The following is a 13,430-nucleotide window of genomic DNA, read 5'->3' on the forward strand; positions in this document are numbered from 1 at the left end:
TGTTCTGTACCATGGACTGTTGATGCACTTAGCCCCTCTCATGTGCTGCCTCAGATGTACCTGCTCTGTTGTGAAAACTGCCCTGTTGCTGTTCTGATACTGTGCCCTCTCATGTGCTGCCTCAGATGGACCTGCTCTGTTGTGAACAGTGCCCTGTTGCTGTTCTGATACTGTGCCCTCTCATGTGCTGCCTCAGATGGACCTGCTCTTTTGTGAACACTTCCCTGTTGCTGTTCTGATACTGCATTGTGCCCTCTCATGTGCTGCCTCAGATGGACCTGCTTTGTTCTATACCATGGACTGTTGATGCTCTGTGCCCCTCTCATGTGCTGCCTCAGATGTACCTGCTCTGTTTTGGACACTGCCCTGTTGCTGTTCTGATACAGCATGGTGCCCTCTCATGTGCTGCCTCAGATGTACCTGCTCTGTAGTGAACAGTTCCCTGTTTCTGTTCTGATGCTGCATTGTGCCGTCTCATGTGCTGCCTCAGATGGACCTGCTCTTTTGTGAACACTGCCCTGTTGCTGTTCTGATACTGCATTGTGCCCCCTCATGTGCTGCCTCATATGGACCTGCTCTGTTCTGTACCATGGACTGTTGATGCACTTTTCCCCTCTCATGTGCTGCCTCAGATGTACCTGTTCTGTTGTGAACTCTGCCCTGTTGCTGTTCTGATACTGCATTGTTCCTTCTCATGGGTTGCCTCAGATGGACCTGCTCTGTTCTGTACCATGGACTGTTGATGCACTTTGCCCCTCTCATGTGCTGCCTCAGATGTACCTGCTCTGTTGTGAAAACTGCCCTGTTGCTGTTCTGATACTGCATTGTTCCCTCTCATGCGCTGCCTCTGATGTAGCTGCTCTGTTGTGAACAGTGCCCTGTTGCTGTTCTGATACTGTGCCCTCTCATGTGCTGCCTCAGATGGACCTGTTCTGTTGTGAAAACTGCCCTGTTGCTGTTCTGAAACTGCATTGTGCCCTCTCATGTGCTGCCTCAGATGGACCTGCTCTGTTCTGTACCATGGACTGTTGATGCACTTTGCCCCTCTCATGTGCTGCCTCAGATGTACCTGCTCTGTTGTGGACACTGCCCTGTTGCTGTTCTGGAATCTCTGACAGAATATTGAGATACAGGATATCGACAGACAAAATATCGACACTGGAATATCGAAGGCAAGTATATCGACACCCTATCTACAACATGGTAAGTACAAAAATATCGAAACTAAAATATCGATGTTAAAAATATCGTAATTAAAAATATCATGTTTTTTGTTATTAAAAAAAGAAATATGAAGTGAATAATACTTTTATATAATTTAAACTTTTGTAAAAATATTTTAGAATGTTTAAAATTAATAAATAATATATATTTAATGTTAAACATTTAATTAAAATTAAACATACAATATGTAATATATATTTAATTAATTATAATATTTATACGTTTTTTAATTAATTTAAAAATATTAACAAATACTATAAATTACAAATACATCAACACTCATAAAATAATAACATAAATAATAATAAATATTTATATTTATTACATAAAAACAATGAAATATACTTTCAATATTTAAAAAATGTATTAAACACAACATTATGTAACATAATAAAAATATTATAAAATACATACATAAATATAAATTATATTGGATAGCGTAAGGCTAAAAATTACTATTCAAACTCCATAGGGTGCAACAGTAGGGAAAGTGTTGGATAGCGGATAGGTAAAAATTACTATTCCCACTCCAATGAGTGCAACATTAGGGAAAGCGTTAGATAGCGTAAGAGTAATAATTACTATTCGAACTCCAAAGGGTGTAACAGTAGGGAAATCGTTGGATAGTGTAGGGGTAAAATTACTATTCCCACTCCAGAGAGTGCAACAGTAGGGAAAGCGTAGGATAGCGGGTGGGTAAAAATTACAATTCCCACTCCAGTGAGTGCAACAGTAGGAAAAGTGTTGGATAGCGTACGGGTAAAAATGACTATTCCCACTCCAGTGGGTGCAACAGTAGGGAAAGTGTTGGATAGTGGGTAGGTAAAAATGACTATTCCCACTCCAATGAGTGCAACATTAGGAAAAGCGTTGGATAGCGTATAGGTAAAAATTACTATTCCAACTCCAAAGGGTGCAGCAGTAGGGAAAGCATTGGATAGTGTAGGAAGAATAATTACTATTCACACTCCAAAGAGTGCAACAGTAGAGAAAACATTGGATAGCGGGTGGGTAAAAATAACTATTCCCACTCCAGAGAGTGTAACAGTAGGGACAGCGTTGGATAGTAGCTGGGTAAAAATTACTATTCCCACTCCAGTGGGTGCAACAGTAGGAAAAGTGTTGGATAGTGTAGGGGTAAAAATTACTATTCCCACTCCAAAAATGGCAACAGTAGGGAAAGCGTTGGATAGCGTAGGGGTTAAAATTACTATTCCCACTCCAAAGGGTGCAACAGTAGGGAAAGTGTTGGATAGTGTAGGGAGTAAAATTACTATTCCCACTCCAGAGAGTGCAACAGTAGGGAAAGCGTTGAATAGCGGGTGGGTAAAAATTACTATTCCGACTCCAGTGAGTGCAACAGTAGGGAAAGCGTTGGATAGCATACGGGTAAAAATTACTATTCCCACTCCAGTGGGTGCAACAGTAGGAAAAGTGTTGGATAGTGTAGGGGTTAAAAATACTATTCCCACTCCAGAGAGTGCAACAGTAGGGAAAGCGTTGGATAGCGTACGGGTAAAAATTACTATTCCCACTCCAGTGGGTGCAACAGTAGAGAAAGCGTTGGATAGCGGGCAGGTAAAAAATGACTGTTCCCACTCCAGTGAGTGCAACAGTAGAGAAAGCGTTGGATAGCGTACGGGTAAAAATTACTATTCCCACTCCAGTGGGTGCAACAGTAGGGAAAGCGTTGGATAGCGGGCAGGTAAAAATGACTGTTCCCACTCCAATGAGTGCAACAGTAGGGAATGCGTTGGATAGTGTAGGGGGTAAAATGACTATTCCCACTCTAGAGAGTGCAACAGTAGGGAAAGCTTTGGATAGCGTAGGGGGGAAAATTACTATTCCAACTCCAAAGGGTGCAACAGTAGGGAAAGCTTTGGATACCGTAGGGGGGAAATTACTATTCCAACTCCAAAGGGTGCAACAGTAGGGAAAGCTTTGGATACCGTAGGGGGGAAATTACTATTCCCACTCCAGAGAGTGCAACAGTAGGGAAAGTGTAGGATAGCGGGTGGGTAAAAATTACAATTCCCACTCCAGTGAGTGCAACAGTAGGAAAAGTGTTGGATAGCGTACGGGTAAAAATGACCCTTCCCACTCCAGTGGGTGCAACAGTAGGGAAAGTGTTGGATAGCGGGTAGGTAAAAATGACTATTCCCACTCCAATGAGTGCAACATTAGGAAAAGCGTTGGATAGCGTATGGGTAAAAATTACTATTCCAACTCCAAAGGGTGCAGCAGTAGGGAAAGCATTGGATAGTGTAGGAAGAATAATTACTATTCACACTCCAAAGAGTGCAACAGTAGAGAAAACATTGGATAGCGGGTGGGTAAAAATAACTATTCCCACTCCAGAGAGTGTAACAGTAGGGACAGCGTTGGATAGCAGCTGGGTAAAAATTACTATTCCCACTCCAGTGGGTGCAACAGTAGGAAAAGTGTTGGATAGTGTAGGGGTAAAAATTACTATTCCCACTCCAAAAATGGCAACAGTAGGGAAAGCGTTGGATAGCGTAGGGGTTAAAATTACTATTCCCACTCCAAAGGGTGCAACAGTAGGGAAAGCGTTGGATAGTGTAGGGAGTAAAATTACTATTCCCACTCCAGAGAGTGCAACAGTAGGGAAAGCGTTGAATAGCGGGTGGGTAAAAATTACTATTCCGACTCCAGTGAGTGCAACAGTAGGGAAAGAGTTGGATAGCATACGGGTAAAAATTACTATTCCCACTCCAGTGGGTGCAACAGTAGGAAATGTGTTGGATAGTGTAGGGGTTAAAAATACTATTCCCACTCCAGAGAGTGCAACAGTAGGGAAAGCGTTGGATAGCGTACGGGTAAAAATTACTATTCCCACTCCAGTGGGTGCAACAGTAGAGAAAGCGTTGGATAGCGGGCAGGTAAAAAATGACTGTTCCCACTCCAGTGAGTGCAACAGTAGAGAAAGCGTTGGATAGAGTACGGGTAAAAATTACTATTCCCACTCCAGTGGGTGCAACAGTAGGGAAAGCGTTGGATAGCGGGCAGGTAAAAATGACTGTTCCCACTCCAATGAGTGCAACAGTAGGGAATGCGTTGGATAGTGTAGGGGGTAAAATTACTATTCCCACTCTAGAGAGTGCAACAGTAGGGAAAGCTTTGGATAGCGTAGGGGGGAAAATTACTATTCCAACTCCAAAGGGTGCAACAGTAGGGAAAGCTTTGGATACCGTAGGGGGGAAATTACTATTCCAACTCCAAAGGGTGCAACAGTAGGGAAAGCGTTTAATAATATAGATTTTTATTTTAACATACTTCTAAATAATGTTTATATTTGAAAGAATGTATAATAAATTTTTCAAATACATCAACATCAATAAAAAACAATTAATAATTAATAAAAACAAATTACATTTGAATAATTAATTGACAATAAATTAACAACAAACACCAATAAAGAATAATTATTAAATATTACTCACCAAATAATAAATATTAAAGAATAAATTATTTAACATAACAATAAAATATTATTTAAATTTAAATCAATATTAAAAATTAAAATACATTATACAAATTATTATTTAAAAAAATGTTTAAGAATTAATTAATTCTTTTTTCTAGTTAATAAAATATATTTACCATTTACAAATATTAATTGACAATTTAAAAAAAATATCTATTATAATAATTAATTACCAATTAATAATTATTTAATACATTCATTATCCATTACTAAAAATGTATAAATAATTAAATATTTACAATAAAACTACTTTCCACCCAATACCCCTATAAACCCACAACACGTTCAGGTACTACAACATAACATTTAATTAAAATTAACATTAACTACCAATTAAACAGTATTTAACAACTAATTATAAAGTAAGTACAATTAATTTACTCCCCATCCTTTGCCCCTATAAAACTAAAACCCCCACAAAATAATATAAACAATTACCCTAATTAAATATCAATTAAACACCTAATATTAATTATTAATTAATTAAATATAAATTACTTGCCACCCTTTACCCCTATAAACCCAACAACCCACGCCAAAAATTAATTACACCATTTCCATATTTAATTGTCTATGAATTAATCAATATAAATTAAGAACTAATTACTAATTAATTTAACATAAATTACCTCCCAACCTTTACCCCTATGAACTCCACAACCGGCACCTACAATTAATCACTCAATCTCCATAATTAATTTACAATCAATTAATTGATATAAATTACCAAACTATGAATTAATTTTTAAAAAAGTACTTCCCACCCTTTACCGATATAAACCCCACAACCCACACATAAAAATAATAACACAGTTACCATAATTATCAATTGATTAATTAAAATGAATTAACAACCAATTACTAATTAATTACAAATAAATTACTTATCACAATTAACACTATAAAATCTCAGTAAATAATTCTTTATAAATAAAAAAATAATCACTAATTTATTATATTTAAATTACTCCCACCCTATTCCCCTATAAATCTGCTACTGAACTAAAAAATTGATTACAATTAAATGGATAACTACTAAACATTGAACACATATATTAAAAAACATAAACAATGCTTAAACAAAAAACATATAACACATACATTTAAAATATAAACTAAAAATACTTAACATTAATAAAAAAATCGATATTTTAAACAACTATATTTTTGCAAACAATATTAATGACTTCTATATTTCCTAAAACAATATTTCTTACCCTAAATTCGATATTCTTGACCACAATATTCCTGCTGTCAATATTTCTGTGCCACGATATTTCCAACTCGATATTTGTGTAAGTCGAAATTTCTAAACTGATATTTTGTCTGAATACCTCCAGACACATATTTTAATGTGCCTCCTAGGCATCTACCACTAGATGACTGTAAGAAATCGCGTTATTGGTTGGGAGGTGTGGAAGCCCCACTCAAACAATAGGCACACTCCTTGTCAGGGTGTACCACAAAAGTCACTAAATTAACCTGTGCTTGACTTGTAGCTTGGCACAAAAGTAGTCAGGCTTAACTTAGGCAATGTGTAAGGTGTGTATGCAGTACACAAACAGTAATAAAGTGAAAACACAACATAAGAAAAATCCCAGCACAATTTGGAAAAATATAGTACATTTTAATAAATAAAACGATACCAGAGCAAAATTCCAATCGTTAGAACCGAAGATATTACATTTTAAAGTTTTTATTGAAAATTGCACCCAGAAACAGACAGAACCACTTGCAGTTACCTATTTCCCCTTGGTTGAGGGAATTTCGCAAATTCAGGCTACCCAATGGTGGTGTGGATTGGAGACAGTGACCAAGTTAGTCCTGCTGGAGAGTTACCTTCTCAAGTCTGGCACAAAGAGTTCTATTCATGTTAGACAAGGCCATGAGGAGGAGTCTTTAAGAGTGAAAAGCACAGTGGGTGTCATGCACAGTCTTTACTGTAGTGCACAGAGCTCATAGACACTGGAGGTTAATTTTGATTGCTCATCATAGAAGGTCGTTGTTGGCACAAAGTGTAGGTCTCACATTGCTAGCCATCCTGGATAGTTGCTGTCAGTGTGGAGAGCAGGTCTAACCGGAGCTTCCCATTGGCAGTAGTCATCAGTGGCAGAGTTTTGGCACAAATAGGAGCAGGGTTGGTGTCAGGGTCAAATGTGTTGGCTATGGGAAAGGTGCTTTGAACAGTTACCCGAGCAAGGTACAGCTCCTACCAGCCACCATGCTGGGAAGACTATCTCCAAGCTAAACCTAGGTCCCATTGTTCACTGACTGTGCTCAATGCACATGCTTGATGAGACAAACATTAACAGAAACAGACAGTAGGAAAATCTAAGGAAAATCAGAAACTTTAGACAGGAAAATGCCACATTTCTATAGACAGCAATCTCAAAATTCTAATCTAAAATCTGACTTAACCATTAAATAGGAATTTGAATTGCAATTAATTTGAGTGTAAGCATAATTTCTCTATCTGCTCCCAATATGAAGGTAGTGTTTAATAATTAAAAAATGTAACCCAGTGTTAGCCTATGGGAGAGATAGACCTTAGAACAGTCAAAAATGACCTAAAAAATGAATGTCAGGACATGTAAAACCTTTTTAAAAAATCCACTTGTTAAAAACAATGCATCCTTCCTTATGAGCCTTTCAGGGAATGTTTAAGCCTGGTAAAAGTTTTATTTTGTCAGGTCGAAATAACTGTTTAAAACTGCACTACAGGTTGCAGTGGCAGGCCTGAGACATGTTCAATAGTGCTATGCTAGTGAGTGGCACAATGAGTGCTGCTGCTCACTAGTAGCATTTAATTTACAAGCCATGGGTACAGGTGGTACCATTTACTAGGCACTTACAAGTACATTAAATATGCCAATTATTTGTAGGACAGATCTACCATGTTTTAAGAACAGAGCACAAGCACTTTGGTACTGGTTTGTAGGGGTAAAGTGCACAGAACTCTAATGCCAACAAAACAAAGTATAGACAAGTAATGGAGTGAAGTCCAAAGGTTTGGGGGAAGACTACACCAGGAGAGGTCAGGTCTAACTATGACAAATGACAAATTGATGGTACATCATTTAAAGAAAAATTTACTTTCCTGCTGCCTCTGCGCCTCCCTTCCTCACCTAGCATCCAGTTCACTCATGATATCATTTGCATAGCATTCTCTGACAGAAAGGTAAGGGGCAATGGCAACTAGTCAATGAACATGAATATATTCAAAGACAACACAACCACAGTTGCCAGATTTCAATTGCTAAAAATATGGAAAATGCCCTATAACAATTACCCCACCACGCAAAGAATATCATCTCATTGTATCTTAGTAACCTTGCCTAATGTACATTTCTTCTAATTGATCTTTTGCTATATTCTTATACCCCACTAGATAAAGTTATGTATCTTACTACAAAAACTCTCTTCAAGCTCCCCAAACACAGAGTTACCTTACAATATCATTCTGAAATTGGCTTGTTGTCAGATATCATTAGGACTCTATCAAAGCCTCTAATCCTTATTTTCAAAGTCATAAACAACTCGTCTCCTAACAACCTCTTTGCAAGTCTGACTCTGTAACAGCATACTTGCAACCTATATGCAATAACAAAAGCTTTCAGGCAACAGCCCAGGCTTGATCTGCAGGATCCATGTTCCATTTCTTTCTATTGTAGAGTTATGAGACCACAACACTTGAACCTCATTCCAGTGACAATTCGCTCAATCACTCTTCTCACATAATGGAAATTTGCTCTGGAGACAACTCATCTTACATGAATCAGCTTTACTACCTCAGGGCACTTGCAAACTGGTGTTTGCCCTGGTTAGAGAACCTTAGAAAAAGTGGACCAGCTGTTTTATGCAGCCTCTCCATATTTCACATTGCAGCTACAACTCAGACTCTTTACAATGGAGGACACAGCATATATTTGCAGTGAGTGACTGCCACCATGTGCAGGGGAATCTCTAGGGTGTCCATGGGACCCCCTTAACCCTCTCTCAGAGGGCGTCCTGGTGGTGTGTGCTGATTGCACAATACCTTTTAACCCTCTCTCAGAGTGCATCCTAGTGGGGTGTGCTGATTGCATACTCCCTTTTTGAGATGCAGTCACTGCAGCTACTAATAGCCTCTTTGCCTCCCATCCACAATATAGCACAAGCACAACGAGAAAGTGTTTCCCAGATTTGCATAGGGCCACGGCCCACGTAAATTATGGAAATATGATACCGCCAATGTGGTATGTTCACCAGCATGCTCTGTATTACAGACTGGGGCATGCATGCATCGGCGACTTCTTCTGTAGTACCAACGTGCCCCAGCGGTGCAAAAACAGACACCAACTCCTATATGCTTCCCGGGGGCAATTTTGTAATTAGACCCCTGTATTTCTGTAAAGCATGTAATTCTATAACTGGTGTGACAGAACAACACTAGTCTTCTCATCTTACTGCTCTCTGTTAAATTTAGCAGCACCACAATATGTTTTTGTGAACAGACATTATGCAAATACAAAACATAACATAATTAAACTTAACATAACATAACATAAACATGAAATAACATAACACCCTAAAAATGCACATCAATTTGTTCCTGGAAAATGAAGAAGAAAATGCCTTCCTTTCCCAGTTTGCCAAATGTAAACCTCTACTAGTTGTTCTTCCCCTATATAGAATTTAGTGTGCCAAAATATTTAATAGAGGTGGAGGCAAAGAGTTTCTTCCTGTAAAACAATGTTTTCCCCTTGAGAAAGGATGCACAAACCAAAAATGTGCTTTTGCAGGTTTTCACAATGAAACCTCCCATGTGTGACATCATCAGCAGTGGATTGTGGGTGCGCAAAATATAGTTAGTACAACTAACTATATAGGAGCAATTTCAATGTTTTTTTAAATGCTAATTCCTAACTACATAAGGCCTTAAACCTATGGTTTTTTAAGTGAATTTGCAAGGTTTTTTTAAATGCTAATTCCTAACTATATTAGGCTTGAAACCTATGGTTTTTTCAGTGAATTTGCAAGGTTTTTTAAATGCTAATTCCTAACTATATCAGGCGTGAAACCTACATTTTTTTTCAATAAATTTCAAAGGTTTTGTAAATGCTAATTCTATTAGCGGATAACGTTTATATATGTTATTATCCTTCTGGGACCACCTGAGCCGCCATCTTGTTTCTCAGGAGAAGTGAGGCACAAGAGAGCACAAAACAAATCGCGGGGTACACGCACGGTACGCGTACCGTACGGTGCACGTACCCCGCGATTTGTTAGTATTTTTTTTGCCTTTATTTTTGCCTTTGGGGGTCCTTTTGGAAGCCCCTGAGAAGTGCTAGATGGTTGGGGGTCTCTACCCTGCCCCTTTTCGTGTTTTTCACTCTTGTTTTGGGCTCTCTTGTGCCTCAGTTCTCCTGAAAAACAAGATGGTGGCCAACACTTCCTGGTTTGGACAGTTTGGAATGTTGACAGTCGACTGCCAGCCAATAAAAAACTTGCTCGCGTACGCAAGGGTATGCGCACGTACGCATACGATAGGCGTACCGTACGCGTACGATGCGCGTACGGTGAGCGCATAAAGATATATAATTTGCTCAAATTCAATTTCTCAACAACTACTGGAGGGATTTTCACCAAATATAGAAAAAATCACTACTGCATACCTGTCCCTACCATTTTGCCAAGTTTGGTGTAATTCCGTTCTGCCGTTTGGGCTGTAGCCGTGTCTAAAGGTCCCATAGAAAAGGCCATTTGAAAAATTTCAAATTCAATTTTCTCAAGAACTACTGGAGGGACCCCCCTTTTTTCTCGGCCCCCGCTTGACGAATCCCCCCGAAACTTTCAGGGAAGGAGCGGAGCGGAGCGAAGCAATTTTAAGGAAAATTACACACCAAAGTTATTCCCAAGAGAATGTTGGGGATTTCCTATGGTAACTATGTCCTAACTATATATACCTACTGGCTGGTATACCGAGTCAAGGGGGGGCCGTGTAGAGGCAGGCAGCATTCCCAATTACAAAGTCAGAAGTCCCTTAGGTCCCCAACGCCCCAACCACTTTTGCAGGGAGAACAGGTGCAGAGCTGTGGAGAGCGATGGGTTAACCCTCTCCTCTGTGTAGTTCACAGACTACAGCCTGGCAGCAGCCCCATCTCTGACCTGTTCCGGTGGCGGTCCTGGGTGATTCGATACCTCGAACAAAAGGAGGAGAGCTGGTTGCCAGTGACTCCCAAGACTTTTCGTAGGGCGGGTCCTTGTACCGCGTTTCTGGCCTCACGCGGAAAATATGCCCGGAGGAAGGCCATGTATAGAAGAGACTTCAAGGACACAGTGGGGGTGAAGAAGGGAGCTCTTTATTCTTTAAAGTTGTGCAGCCTGATGCATTTCGGCTTAACTGCCTTCCTCGGACGCTTGCTCACAACGAAATGGTGCTGTTTTCCTCCGTGAAGATACTCCGGTGCTCCTAATTGTAGGAGATCAGCTGACCCCGCCTGATTGGGAGCAGCTGTAGTCAAATCCGAGACTGCAGTTCCCAGAATGCAACATCATAGTAGGTCAACATCATAGTAGGTCTCAGAGCGGGGTTGGTGGCTGGGGGGGCGTGTAGAGGCAGGCAGCATTCCCAATTACAAAGTCAGAAGTCCTTTAGGTCCCCAACGCCCCAACCACGTTTGCAGGGAGAACAGGTGCAGAGCTGTGGAGAGCGATGGGTTAACCCTCTCCTCTGTGTAGTTCACAGACTACAGCCTGGCAGCAGCCCCATCTCTGACCTGTTCCCGTGGCGGTCCTGGGTGATTCGATACCTCGAACAAAAGGAGGAGAGCTGGTTGCCAGTGACTCCCAAGACTTTTCGTAGGGCGGGTCCTTGTACCGCGTTTCTGGCCTCACGCGGAAAATATGCCCGGAGGAAGGCCATGTATAGAAGAGACTTCAAGGACACAGTGGGGGTGAAGAAGGGAGCTCTTTATTCTTTAAAGTTGTGCAGCCTGATGCATTTCGGCTTAACTGCCTTCCTCGGACGCTTGCTCACAACGAAATGGTGCTGTTTCCCTCCGTGAAGATACTCCGGTGCTCCTAATTGTAGGAGATCAGCTGACCCCGCCTGATTGGGAGCAGCTGTAGTCAAATCCGAGACTGCAGTTCCCAGAATGCAACATCATAGTAGGTCAACATCATAGTAGGTCTCAGAGCGGGGTTGGTGGCTGGGGGGGCGTGTAGAGGCAGGCAGCATTCCCAATTACAAAGTCAGAAGTCCTTTAGGTCCCCAACGCCCCAACCACGTTTGCAGGGAGAACAGAGGCAGAGCTGTGGAGAGCACTGGGTTAACCCTCTCCTCTGTGTAGTTCACAGACTGCAGCCTGGCAGCAACCCCATCTCTGACCTGTTCCGGTGGCGGTCCTGGGTGATATATATATTCCAACACACTTTAACTCGGTTGAGTTAAAAAAACAGCAAGCACTCAGATATCCGTTCACCCAATGTTTTATTACAAACCCCTCACCCCTGACAGACGCGTTTCGCTTTGCAGCTTCGTCAGTGTCAGTTAGTGTACACACAAAGTCGCCATTTTAACCCTCTGGTTTACCCAGAATCTTCAACAACATAGAAGACTGTGCCTAATGCAGCTATTGCAAATGCAGAGGCCATCTTTAAATACATCTGTACTTTATCATTTGATTGGGTTATCATGGAATACAATAAAGTGCTCAAGTGCTCATTTAAAAAAATATGCGACAGCAACTAATTAATAAAGTGCATACGTGCTTTGAACATTATTAGGGACTTTTCGACATGATTATATATACCATTAGGTTGTATTATCATGTGCTTTCAATGGCACTTCGCAATGCATGTGTCAGATCAGTGTCCCTTTATATATTTATTTGTATAGCCCTGTATGGGCAAATTATTCCTGTTTAAATACATTTACTAGACAGTCAAATCACACACTGGACTAAAGGATGATATACATCTGCTATATCTTGCTATTCTCGCCCCCTACTACAGTTCTCTCCAGGACTACTTTCCCACATGATCCCATGTCGGATTTAGAGGTGTACCCACATTTCCTCATCATTATTAAGTCCCCATGGGGCCATGGTTTTTAGATCGATGATGTTCTTTGACTCCACCAAAAAAAAAAATATATATATATATATATATATATATATATATATATATATATATATATATATATATATATATATATATATATATATATATATATATATATATATATATATATATATATATATATATATATATATATATATATATATATATATATAATATGTAAACCTTAGAAGTTTTAGTTTAGTTTAGGTATCGTTTTTTTGACATTTCACTCCTAGAAAACCATAGAAATTCCCCAGTTATAGTTAGTTCAGCTAACTATAACTTGCGCGCCCGCAATGCACTGATGATGATGTCACATATTACATCACTCATGATATGGTCAGTGACATCACTCATGACATCACTAATGACATTTCAAATGACAGCACTGATGACATCATTGATGACATCATCCAGTGAATGTGTGTTTTTATGAAAATTGAATATGTTTTATATAAGTATATCTCAAGGTCGATGGAAGAATAAATGGGTATATAAGTGTCTAAATGGATGATTTTTTTGGTAAAATTTATTGTATACCTGACTGATTAAGTGTATCTTAGTGAATACATGGGTTAGCGAGTAATGTTTAAATATG

This window comes from Lissotriton vulgaris, chromosome 4_1 (assembly GCF_964263255.1).
Source record: "Lissotriton vulgaris chromosome 4_1, aLisVul1.2, whole genome shotgun sequence".
In the NCBI taxonomy this organism is placed as follows: domain Eukaryota; kingdom Metazoa; phylum Chordata; class Amphibia; order Caudata; family Salamandridae; genus Lissotriton; species Lissotriton vulgaris.